Source organism: Solenopsis invicta, chromosome 1 (assembly GCF_016802725.1).
Source record: "Solenopsis invicta isolate M01_SB chromosome 1, UNIL_Sinv_3.0, whole genome shotgun sequence".
Classification (NCBI taxonomy): Eukaryota; Metazoa; Arthropoda; class Insecta; order Hymenoptera; family Formicidae; genus Solenopsis; species Solenopsis invicta.
The window spans coordinates 26,444,612-26,457,890 of NC_052664.1; the positions used below are offsets into that span (position 1 = coordinate 26,444,612).

At 34.8% G+C, this 13,279-nt stretch overlaps 1 protein-coding gene across 1 annotated transcript in view; it reads left to right on the forward strand.

The window, feature by feature from the left end:
* The first annotated feature begins 10,621 nt into the window (after window positions 1-10,621).
* Window positions 10,622-13,279, forward strand: part of LOC105201990 (transcription factor hamlet) — a 54,988-nt gene continuing 52,330 nt past the window's right edge. Inside the window, exon 1 of the mRNA XM_039447540.1 lies at window positions 10,622-10,653. The gene's annotated coding sequence lies outside the window, so the exon portion shown is untranslated. The remainder of the gene's footprint in view (window positions 10,654-13,279) is intronic.

Below are 13,279 nucleotides of genomic sequence, written 5' to 3' on the forward strand. Positions count from 1 at the left end.
TGAAGTCCATGACAATCCGTGTAATCCGGTGAAGTCTTCAAATCAGAAATCTTGAAATTTTACCGGTGTATACCTATTTTCCTAGTGGTCCATAAAATGCGTGAAGTCCGATGAAATCCAATAGAGTTCAATAAAATCCGACGTAGTCCGATGAAGTCTATGACAGTCCGTACAGTCTAGTGAAGTCCAATAAAGTCTTGAAGTCTTGTAGTTCGATGTTCACTTATTTTCCCAGGAGTCTATGAAATGCGTAAAGTACAATGAAATCCAATAAAGTCCGATAAAGTCCATGACAGTCTGTGTAATCTGGTAAAGTCTTGATACTGAAAATCCTGCAGACGGAAGTTTTGAAGCCAAAAGTCTTAAAACCGGAAGACCTGAGAGAGGAAGTCTTGAAATCGGAAGTCCTGAACACAAAAGTCTTGAAACCGGATGTCCTGAAGCCGGAAATCTTGAAGCCGAAAGTCTTAAAACCGGAAGACTTTAAAGCGGAAGTCCTAAGGCGGAATCTTGAAACTGGAAGTCCTGAAGGCAAGTCTTGAAACCGGAAGTCCTGAAGGCGAAAGTTTTAAAACCGGAAGTCCTGAAAGCAAAAAACTGAAAATTGAAAAGCCTGAAAGCGGAAGTACTGCAGACGGAAGTCCTGGAGGCGAAAGTCTTGAAGTCGAAAGTCTTAAAACCGAAAGGCTTGAAACCGGAAGTGCTGAAGGCGGAAATCTCGAGACCGAAAGTCCTTAAGGCAAAGGTCCTGACGTAATCCAATAAAGTCCAGCGTAATACATAAAGTCCGTAAAATCTAATGAAGTTACATAAAGTTTGATAAAGTCCGATGTAGTTCGATAAAGTTCGACGTAATCCGATGAAGTCCATGACAATCCGACCGAGTCCGAGAAAGTCCGACGTAGTCCGATAAAGTCCAGTAAAATCCGGTGAAGACCATGAAGTCCGATGAAATCCGATGAAATCGAGCGTAGTCTATAAAATCCGTGAAACTCAGGAAAGTAAATCCAATAAAATCCGATAAAGGCCGATAATATCCAATGTAATCCAATAAAGTTTGGTGAAATCCAATAAAGTCCAGCGTAGTCCATGAAATTCGTAAAGTCCAATAAAATCTGATGAAGTCCAGTGTAATCCATAAAGTTCGGTGGAGTCCGGTAAAATCTAATAAAGTCTCATGAAGGAGCGGATCCCAATAGCACACCACCACTCACAGCGGCCGATGCCTAAAGTTTTTCCGTTGATTGGGTTAGATAAGTTAAATGATTGGTTGGTGGGCTATCGCACCGTGCGCTATCGGATTCCGTCCCTCATAAAGTCCGATAAAGTCCAAAGTAGTCCATGAAGTCCGGTGAAATCTAATAAAATCCGATAAAATCTGATGTAATTCGATGAAATCCGATAAAGTCCGACATAGTCCAACAAAGTCTGATAAAGTCCGACGTAGTTCGATAAAATCCATGACAATCCGTAAAGTCTGATGACACTCTGTGAAGTCCATAAAGTCCGATAAAATCCGGTGAAATTCAATGAAGTCCAGCGTAATCCATAAAATCTGGTAAAGTAAAATCCAATGAAATACAGCAAAGTCGAATTAAATCTGACGTAAATCGATAAAGCTCATGACAGTTCGACAAATGCCGATTAAGTCCGATGTAGTCCAATGAACTCCATGACAGTCTGTGTAGTCCGATGAAACCCGGTGAACTTTTAAAGTCAGAAGTCTTGAAGTTTTGAAGTAAAAAATCTTGAATATTCTAGTTCGGTGTACATACATCTACTGTCCGAGTGGTACACTTGGATACAATGTCGTTCTGTCTATTTAACGCAGTGTCCAAATATGATAGTTCGTACATTAAAAAATTATTTTTAAAAAATGCAATCGCTAGTACAATTTTTAAAAAGGATTATATAGCATAGAACTCTGCCAGAGCTGGCAAAAATTGTCGTTTAAACTGCGATAAATAAGCAGCATGACCTTTTTATCCAAGTATCGTGGTATGTTTAATATTTTAATGCAAAACAATATTAATCGTGTAAAATTTTTTTTTAAGTGCAATCATTAGTAGATGATAATACTAACTGGAACTCTTATCAAATATATTAATATTTATTGTTTCTTTTGTACTTTAAAGAAGGAGATGTGCTAGATTCGCAAAGTTAAAACATTTTTTACTTTTTTTTAGATAAAAAAATAAAGAACTTTTCGTTATTTTTATAAGGAACTCTGGAACTATAGAAAGCGCCACTGAAACTATATATATATATATATATATATATATTTTTTTTTTTTTTCCATATTAACATAATATCGTGCCAACTTTACAGATTCACACAGCGACACTAATTTTTCTAACCAGAGAAGGTCCACTTGAAAATTTCTCTTTCAGAGTTTCTTTATTTCACCGAGACATTTAATAAACATTTAGCAAATAGTAGCTTGCTCAAAAAATTACCGTAACATGTCGAATACAATGTTTACTTACAATTAGTGAACTATATTTGAATATTTCGAAATTAATAAAATTGTCAATATATATTCGTATTAAACCTGCAGAATTTTTAAAACAGACGACAACAATTTTTCACATTTTATTTTTGATAATTTATTACAATAAAACAACCAATTGCACCTATGAGCGAAATTAATCGATACGTTGCATTACTGGCGAGCTCTATACTCTCGACTGTCTCAATTTTATGTTGCGAGAAAAAAAGTAATTTTTAAGAATATCTTTAGTTGAGAGAAAGTACAGTAAAGTATGTTTTTTTTTAATTCTACATGATTAACCTTGATAACAAACTCGCATTTTATGTTTAACCAAATTACGTCGACAAGATGCGAAACGGAAGCGCTTTGATGCGTTTCATTTGTGTTGCTACGTAAGTTATCGTCTTTCGAGGAAACAAGCTCGCGCGAGGATGGGGAATTTCTTGCTGTTTAAAAACCACATTTACGTGCAAGTGATGACGAGAACTTCCATCTGTGGAAGTATCGTGTTCACATTCAGGGGCGGACCAGCTGAGAAAATTCAAAGATAGAAGAAATTACATTCAATATTATAATATGATTAAACTTAAATATAAATATATTATAAATAGAGATATTTATAAAATTAGTAATATTTTAATTTAATTATAAAATTATAAAAAATATTTATAAAACTATAATTAATATATATAGAACATATAAATATTTAAATATTACTGTTAAATATTATTATAACGTATTAAACAGTAGTTAAATTATACTTATACACTCTTCATAATATTTAACAAATAAATTTATTACTTATTGTATTTTTTTAACACAATATTTCTTTAAAATTTAGTGCAAATTTAATCTACAATTTTTACGTTGATCAATGATTATGTGCAACGATATTGCTGTAAAAAATTCTTGTAAAGAAAATCTTTTATTTAGAAAATCACAAAAAATGCTTCTGGCAAATTTTTCACGATAATTTGTTGGTCAATCCGCCCCTGATCGTATTATGGTCAAGTGCCTGTACACAGATGCAGTAACACCGGTCGCTCGACAGACATCGGGGTGCACGTAGGCAGATAATGAGCAGAGATACGCGAGCAGAGCACGCGGGGATGTAAATGATATACTAATGCAGGAAATGCCTGGTTAGGTCCTATGCATCATTCGTCGCCAGGTGTTAGCGCGACACGACCAATCGCTTGTCGACATTGTGCACGACAAGACGGTCTCGCCAACGAGTTGTCACCGACTGGTCTTTAAGGTCGTCCAACCTTAAACGCCCTAATCGACCATAACGGGCTACTTCTTGCATGAGCTCCTTCCGCATCTTCAGCCTAGCCAAATAGGATCACCTGTTGTGCCAAGGTGAAAACTTTCAGCCATGCTCAATTGAAACTTCAACCTCGCCATGAGCAGTTATGCATAAAATTTACAAACTACAAAATTATATAAAGTGAACAAAAATAATATAAATAAAATATCTGTATGTATATATTAAAATCGTTGTAGCTCCGTTAAATAATAATGTAAATTATTTAGAATACAATTGTAAAAACTCAAAATAAAACGATTTAAGAATTCCAGAATAAAACCAAAATATGTCTCAAGTCAATTATTGTATCAAACGTGACAATACGCAATCGTATAATTACTGTAATTTGATTCTACAACCGTTAATTATTCGATTTAATTCTTAAAGATATTGATTACTGTAATCCATAACGTAAACGTGAAAATAAATAATAAAAAAACATAAAAAAATGTATCGTAATCAATTTCATCTGCTTTTGAACCTTCATTATCTGTCTACCTCTTAACTTACGGTGAAATTTCCCTTACTAAGGCTATTCGATCTGTTATAACGCGTGTCTTAAGGTCAATTTACTTGGTATGCTTTAATCAATCTTAACCAACTGCTTCTTGCCTCCGTTTCTTCCGTATCTTCAACCTGTCTACGTATGACAACCCGCTATTTCAAGGTCGCCACCTCTACAGTTAACTATAGATGCTGCCATGATTTTGCGTTAAATAAATATATCAGAAACAAACATTATTTTAAAAATAATGTTATATTAATTTTACTAATTATATTTTTATTTCTAATTTTATTTCTTCCTGTATTCGTCTTTCTACAACTTTATTATTTTTTTTACAAATGATGTTTTCTTTAATCTTTCTCTAATTCTTCCATCTTAATAAACGTATGCTTTATTTTACACTTAATTATTCAACTAGTTCGTAAAATTTGCGAAAAATTAAAAGCACCAAGTAAAACGTACATGTTTGAGATGCGACAGGCTGATAAAACTTTCACTGGAACTTTCAACATGTCAATGTATAATACACTTTATTATCACTAAGTAAATATTACATTTCTTCAGACCTAAATCTTTATTTTGTTTCATTCTTCACAATTCACGGAATAGATTATTCAACCATGCGTGAAAAAAAAGGTAAAGAAAAACGCAACTTTCAAGATCAGATTTAACTTGGTAAAAACTGATTTTACTCAATATTATTATATTTATGACATTAAATCAAAATTTTTTAATTTAGTAGTCTAATGCAATAAAATCATTAGCCTAAAGTAAAATAAATTATCAAATCTAATTAATAAGTATTAATGTGTTTTATTAATATGCCTTTTTCTACTTCACTCGTTTGCACTGAATATTAGCTTAACAAAGAAATTCGTAATCATGTATTTTAGATGTCCTTCAAAGCTTGTGTATTTTTCTTTTATCCCACATTTGTCTGAGTATCAAGTAAATTTTTTCTAGAGATTACAACGGAAGTGAAAAAAAGACCTTTAACGAGGTCGAGTTTCGAGAAGCTATTTGCCAGAAGGATGCAGGCGGATCGAAGGTAAATCGATAAAAACGCCAAGAGAAACCCGAGACGTGGAGGAAGAGAGAGGTGTTCTCACGCTTCGCACCGGGAATTCGGCAGACGGGTTGAGACTCTTCGTGATACTCGCAACCGTGTAAGATGTGGCTTCCATTTCTTCGTGCCAAGTGTGCCTTTGAATCAGGTTATCGATAGTAAAGACAGATCAATTATGTACAAAATATGCTAGTTTATATGAGAATTTAAGCAATAATTTAAGAATTTAAGCTCTTAATTTGTACATCAAAAATTGAAATTACAATTAAAACTTATTATGTTATGCAATACTTATTGGCAATACAAACAAATCTTTATCGCTAATATGTGACTTGTATTTATATCAGTTCAATGTTGGGCGGTTAGATAGATTGTAGACTTGACATTTTGCCTCCGTAAATGTCTTTGACAGAAATAGCAATAAGACATAAAAAAACAAATTACATAATTGCTCTGGATTTTGGAATTAGATATTTATGTAATTATTAAAATTACACTCAAAACACATTAATTAACACCTTTATTAATGTGTTTATTAATACAAGTGTTATTTAATTACACTCGACGATTTATTTTATCTTATATTTATGATTTTATCGCATTAGACCATTAAATTTAAAACATTTCATTTTTATAAACATAACAATAATGTTAAATCAGTTTATTTCAAGTTAAATCTGATCTTGAAAATTGAATTTTTTCGCGCATGGTCGAACAATTTCCTGATTTTTGGAGAATAAAATAAACCTTCGGGCTTGAAGAAATGTAATACCGAGTGATAACAAAATGTACTACAATTAACATACGATTATCGTTTAACGCACAATTTTATTAGAATCTTACGATTAAAAAATATTAATTTAATTTTCATTAAATTTACATTACCTTATATTAAATTCCATTAATTTTACTAAATCTGACAACTTGGTCAGAATCTAACGTCTAGCATAAAAAAAGATTACGTATTCGATCCGGGTACAAAAATACTGTTGCAAATTTAATCTAATCCGCCGTTATATATCCCATTTATCCTCCGCACTTTCGCGAAATGCCCGATTACGGAAGAAGCGCCAGAGGATGTTCCTCTTTCTCTCTTTTCTCCTCTCGTTTTATCCGGCGTTCATTATACGACTGAGGAAACTGTTGATTAAACCATGACGGGAAGCAAATGATTTCAGAAATCTGCCGTCGGCTATGGCACGGTCAGACATGATTAATACGAAACGCCTGTGAAACGCTCTAATCGCGACAAGAAAACGACACTTTTTATGACGACGAATTTAGGACCGCGGGATGTACAGAAAACGCGTAGTAAATGATAACGGTAAAGCGGATTTATAGCTTTTACAGTGCTTTAGATTGATCTTTTTTGAATATCGTGTTTGGAATCGAATACCGAATTCCATTTTGAATAATTATTGAATGCATTCCGGTCTTCTAAATCGTACCTCTCCAATATTTTACATTTTTATTTTATATAAAAATTAATATAAACGTTAATTTAATACCTTTAAATGCAATATAAATTCAGGAAACTCACAAGCACGATTAAATGGATCGGTTGCCTAAACTTTTTGCAGATGCTTTACATGATTTATAACAAATTAATCTGTTATTTGTGAAAGGTTGAACATTGTCCAAACTTTGTTGTAATAAATACCTAAAATATCAAACTACAATTTCTAATATTTATTCTCGTACAAATCAGTATAATAAAATGTAATTAAAAAAATTAAGTGGTGCAATTGGCAACTCTCTAACAAGGCGGCGTATTTAAAAAGACATGAACGCGTTACGTGTTCTATCCCGACATCATATTTAATTGCCAATAAACTATTCGCGTTTACGTACACCACGTACTCGTCGGATTTGCATTTCGTTTTCCAGCATAAGGTATCTAAGCCGTTTAATCGAAGTACAGGAAATTAGCCTATCTGCAAGATCTGCTTAATAAAGACGCATTTCCGGCTTAAAAGAACCTGTTTGTGGCTTGCATTTTTCAGCTGTTAGTGTATAAAACTTTATTTGCCATATCTGACCTCTATTGAGTTAGCCCTCCCCCTCACCCCATCAAAACAAAATTAATTTTAAAATATTTTAAAATTAAGTACTAATTAGGTGCTAACGTCTGAAATTAGATGTTCAAACTATTTGGCAGAAAATTAAAAAAAAAGGGTGAAGCTAGCTTAACTTAAACTAGCTTTTCTTCCAATAAAAAAAATAAATATATATTATGTAAACGAATAAACAAATACAGTAGAATTGAGTGCTAATTAGGTGCTTCAAGAAATAGTAAAAATAAATTGACGTCTATTAAACTGGCACAGCCATTTTAGCACAATCAAATGCAACTCATTTGGTCAACAGGAATTATTTGCTATTCTTTGCTGCAACCGTTTCGCTAAAAACAATCACTATGCTAGATTAAAGACGTACATTCTTACTGCATTTTATTTCACTATTTTGTAAATAAGTAATAAAATCAAAAATAATTTTAATTCTAATTACCCACAAGTTATAATGTAAGTACTTGAAAAGATTATTTTATATAATTATTTTATATATTTTAAATTTATATTTATATTATTTTATATAATAAGTTTTATAATATCTCATGACATTCTCAATTTTTTGGAAATCTTACGGATATAAGCGCTTGACAAAAAGTAAATGAGAATATTTTTTTACACGCGTTTGCATGATAATTCTACAAATTTCAGATGAAATATGTATTTGTAAACTCGTTTTTCGTAATGTTCATTAAAATATATCCTAACAGATTAATATAACTAATTTCATTTTATGTACTGAAGTGTATATTCATGTGCAATAAATTGTTGGAGAAGAATACTTTTCAGAATTAAATATTGATATTAATCGTGCAGCGCCAATATTTTAAATAAATCTTCATTACTGGATCTTTAACAATATTTGGCACAATGGATCTCTATCAATATATTTAACAGAGATTTATTACTAGATTAAAATATAAATTGTCTCACTGACACACGATGCGCAGCAGCGGAGTTTTCAACGTCGACCTGTAAAACACAAATAAATATAATTCACATTATAGCAGCGTCCACAGTAATTAATATTGCAAAAACTGATTATGTTACATGCACATTGAATTGTTACTCATCTTTTTCAAGGACAAATTATTACCTCGTGGTTGCTCCGCCGTTGCCTGATGCCTCCCAGGTTTTCCTCCTTCTCTCTCGTTCCCACTAGTTGCGTTTTTATGGCACTCACTTACGAAAACACTACTACTTAGCAATGATCACTTTGACGATTGCGCGATATTCGAGACGGCGTGCACGACACGTAGTCATTACGATAACGGGAAGTTAACGCGAAACGACGAAAGCGTTATCCGCATCCACCCACCATTCACAGCGCCATCGGGGAAGTTAACGCGGCAGACGACGAATCTTGAGCTCCAGGGGACCGCGCGAACATCCTCCCTCACGCCGCGCCGCGCGGTGTAACATAACATTTCACCTGGTTAATCGCGGTTGTTGCTAACACACAACACGCGCGTCTCCGGACGATTGTTATGTCTGCGTTCATCACGTGCGCTGGTAAACATACAAATTGAGATCAAAAACAAACAGCCACTGATTGAAAAATGCGATTGACCGACTGCGATGGATCACTGACGCGGTCGCTAGCGTAACGAGCTTTGGTCGAACGGTGTCTCACGAAATTCGGTCTCTAACAAGTGCTCGGCCCGGTACACTTGCGAATACGGCGCTAATCTAACCACCTGATATGAAAATCGCGCGGCACCTTGCACTTGCACGATACTTCCGATGTGCGAGATGCGCAATTTATTTTGTCGCAGTAACGCGAAACGACAAGCGAGCTGCGATTTGTATCACTCGGGCACCTGACGGCAATCGGGCAATGACGTTAGTCGACGAACGATTCTCGAACGATGGGGACGCGCGGACAACTTCACGCGATACATAACCGTTGATTCATTAGGCTTAGTTGGCCACATCCGATGCTAACGCATATCACACGCGCGACGCGTATCTCTGGGCGATTATCATGTCCGCGTTCTCACGTACGCTTATAAACATACAAATTGAGACCAAAAACAAACAGCTGCGGATTGAAAAATGCAGTCGACTGCCGGGCGATTGATCACTGACGCCGTCGCTCTCGCGACGAATTTCGGTCGAACGGACTCTTACGATACTCACGATCTAACAACAGATCGCCGGTACAATGGTTAGTACGACGACAATTAGCTTTATATAAAAGTCGCGCGGCACCTCGCACGATGCTTCCAATGTCGATAGACGTGTAGTTTGTTAACGCCATTAGCGATCAGTGTGGTCATCTTCACGCGACTAGCGCGACCTCCTACTATAGACTCCTAGTTACTAAGGGGGTCGCCACAGTCGCGTGAAGATGATCACACTGATTGCTAATGGCGCTGAATGGCGCTAATAAACTGCGCGTCGGTCGACATCGGAAGCATTGTGCAAGGTATCGCACAATATTTATATAAAGCTGATTATTGTCGTACTTACCATTGTACCAATAATCTATTGTTAGATCGCGAGTATCGTGAGAGTCCGTTCGATCGAAATTTGTCGCGAGAGCGTTATCCGTCAGTGATCCATCATTCGTCGGTCAATCGCATTTTTCAATCCGTGGCTGTTTGTCTCGATTTCGGTCTTGATTCGTATGTTTATCAGTGCACGTGACGAACGTGAATAATCGTCCGGTGACGCGCGGTTGTGTGGTAGCAACGCGGTCATCCGGTCGAAAGGTTATGTCACGCCGCGCGGCATGACATAAAGGTGATCGCTCGATCTCCTGATGTTTAAGATTCGTCATCTGCCACGTTAACTTCCTTTCTCAGACGACGATGTGGGTGATGGGTAAATGCGGATAACGCTTTCGTCGTTTCGCGTTAACTTCTGTTGATGCAATGTAATGAACTGCATGGGAATGACGATCAGGATGTCGCGCGATTGTCGAGCCGATCATTGCTAAGTACTAGAGTTTTTGTAAGCAAGTGCCATAAAAAAAGCAACAATGAGGAACAAGAGAGGAGGAGAAGGAGGACCTGGGAGGCACCAGGCAACGGCGGAGCAATCACGAGGTAATAATTTGTGCTTGAAAAAAATGATTGAAAACTCAATGTGCATGTAACGTATTCAGTTTTTGCAATATTAATTACTGTGGACGCTACTATAAAGTGAATAATATTTATTTGTGTTTTACAGGTCAACGTTGTAAACTCTACTGTTGCGCAGCGTGTGTCAGTGAGTGACAGATTTATATTTTAATCCAGTAATGAATCTCTATTGAATATATTGATAGAGATCCATTGCTTCAATATTGATAAAAATCCATTGATGAAGATCCATTTAAAATATTGGCGCTGCACTAGATTCTATATTTAATTCCAGAAAATATTTCCACATCCAACAATTTATTGCACATAAATATTAGTCTATATTTTGATGAACGTTATGGAAAAACGAGTTCACAAATTACATTTTACTCATCTGAAATTTGTAGAATAAACATGCAAGTGTGTATAAAAACATATTCTTATATACTTTTCATGAAGCACTTATACTCACAAGATTTTCAGAAAATTCAGAATATCATGAGATATTTTTCATTATAAAACTTATTATATAAAATAATATAAAGTATATAAAATAAATATATAAAATTATCTGCATTTTTCAAATACTTACATTAGACCTGTTTGTGTTGCTGCCTTTTTTGCAATCAGTATTTTCGTTATTTCTTGCTTTTCTACAGTCGAATATATATTTATTTTATCTTGGGTGCAAAAATTTTTGAAGATTTTAAACAACTTGAACATACCTATTATAACTTGTGAGTTTAAATTAAATTAAATTAAAATTATTTTTGAACTTATAACTTATTTACAAAATAGTGAAATAAAATGCAGTAAGAATGTACGTCTATTAAACTAGCACCGTCATTATTTTTAGCGGAACGGTTACAACAAAACAATTCTAAATAGAACAAAAAAATAGCAAATAATTCCTGTCGACCAAATTAATCACATTTGATTGTGCTAAAATGACTGTGCCAGTTTAATAAACGTCGATGTTTATTTTCATTATTTCTTGAAGCAGCACCTAATTAGCACTTAATTCTGCTGTATTTGTTTATTCGTGTACATAATAAATATTTTTTTTTGTTGGGAGGGAAGTTAACTTAATGTAAAGCTAGCCCTACTCTATTTTTTTTATTTTCTGCCAAATGGGTCGAGCACTTAATTTCGGACTTTACCACCAAATTAGTACTTAATTAGTACTTAACTTTTAAATATTTTAAAATTAATTTTGCACTGGTTGGGGGAGGGAGGGCTAGCTTAATATGGATCCATATCTGATATCTCCTTCTCGTGAAGTAAACGAAAAAGAAACTTTGATGCCTGTGACTAACTATTCCGTATAACACTTCGCGTATCCGTGTAACAAATACTTAATCGTATCGTGAATCCGTCAGTTTTTTTTATACTTAATTCCAATGTACTTAAAAGTACTTTTAAGTACATTGGACTTAAGTATAAAAAAACTGACGTAAAACTGACATAAAAATATTATAATTAACCAAGTATTGCATTACAGTACTTTTCTCTGTTGTATATATTTGTTTTTGTCACTTATTTGTTGGTTAACCGTTTCATTCTTATTAAAAGACGAGCTTTCAACAGTATGTAAGTTCACGACGTATAAGTCAACTCCTTACGTATTATTTTACTCACGTTGCCGAATGATAATTAAATATCTCGGGGCTAACAGTTAACTAAAACATTTACTGCTAGCTCGTTAAGATTTTTCGCGCGTACCATCTCGTTCGTACGGGAGCAAAATGGAAGCATGTACGATTAATTATAATTACAAACCGCAAGCGTTGTGGGCCGTACCGTGTACGGCGCGTCGACATTGCATTTTTGTCGTCGGGGGAAGTGCCGATAACAACGACAGCAACAATTAACACCGTCCTCATTCGCCACCAAACCTTAATTTATTGCCATTGCCGAACGTGCGCAGCGGCGACTTTCTCGCGGTTAATTCCGCGCGATTTATTATACATAGAAGCTGTGATAAAATCCTGTCGGAACTCGAAGCGAAGTTGAAACAAGTCTACGTACTAATACATAGAAATACACACTATGTACATAGAAATATGTAATAATACATTTTTTTATTTTGGTTTTTACCATTTTGTTTCATTATTTTTGTTTCTAAACATTCAAGAAGTTAATCAGTATTATACAAAAATAGCATGTTCCATCTAACGTTCACGGTTTTTTTATAGTAAAAAAAAAATCAAACTTGATACTGTCGGTTAGACTAATGTTCTCTGACATATTCGTTAATTAAAAAGTATAATATAGAGTTATTGATGTTAAAAAATATATATCGTGTAGAATGAGTATTTCCTTAATATTTCGTTTATATAATTCTATTGAAGGAAAATAATCATCTTCAAGATTTCAAGATTCCTTTAAAGAATATAACTATACTTTTGCTCGTTACATGTTAAGTAAATCCATCTTGTATAAGCAAAATCCAGTTTTGATTCCGGCTGTGCACCACGAAGAAAGTCTTGAAGATCATAACGTGAATCGTTTCAGTACTGCCCTTGCGGTTCCGATCCAATTAAAATCACCAACGAATTCAGGAATAAATCTCACCGTGTAAACGGTCGACCCTCACGCACAGATGATAATTTCTGAGGTCCTCGAGTCCGGACACCTCGAGAGCTTCTGAGGAACGATTTCACATTTCGCACCCACGTGCACCGTCATCGTGAGAGCAACGCAAGCTGAAAATTGGTACACGAAAACGGCACCTTGCTGCTGTTAAATAAGACGTCACGAAAGAAACGTTAAGT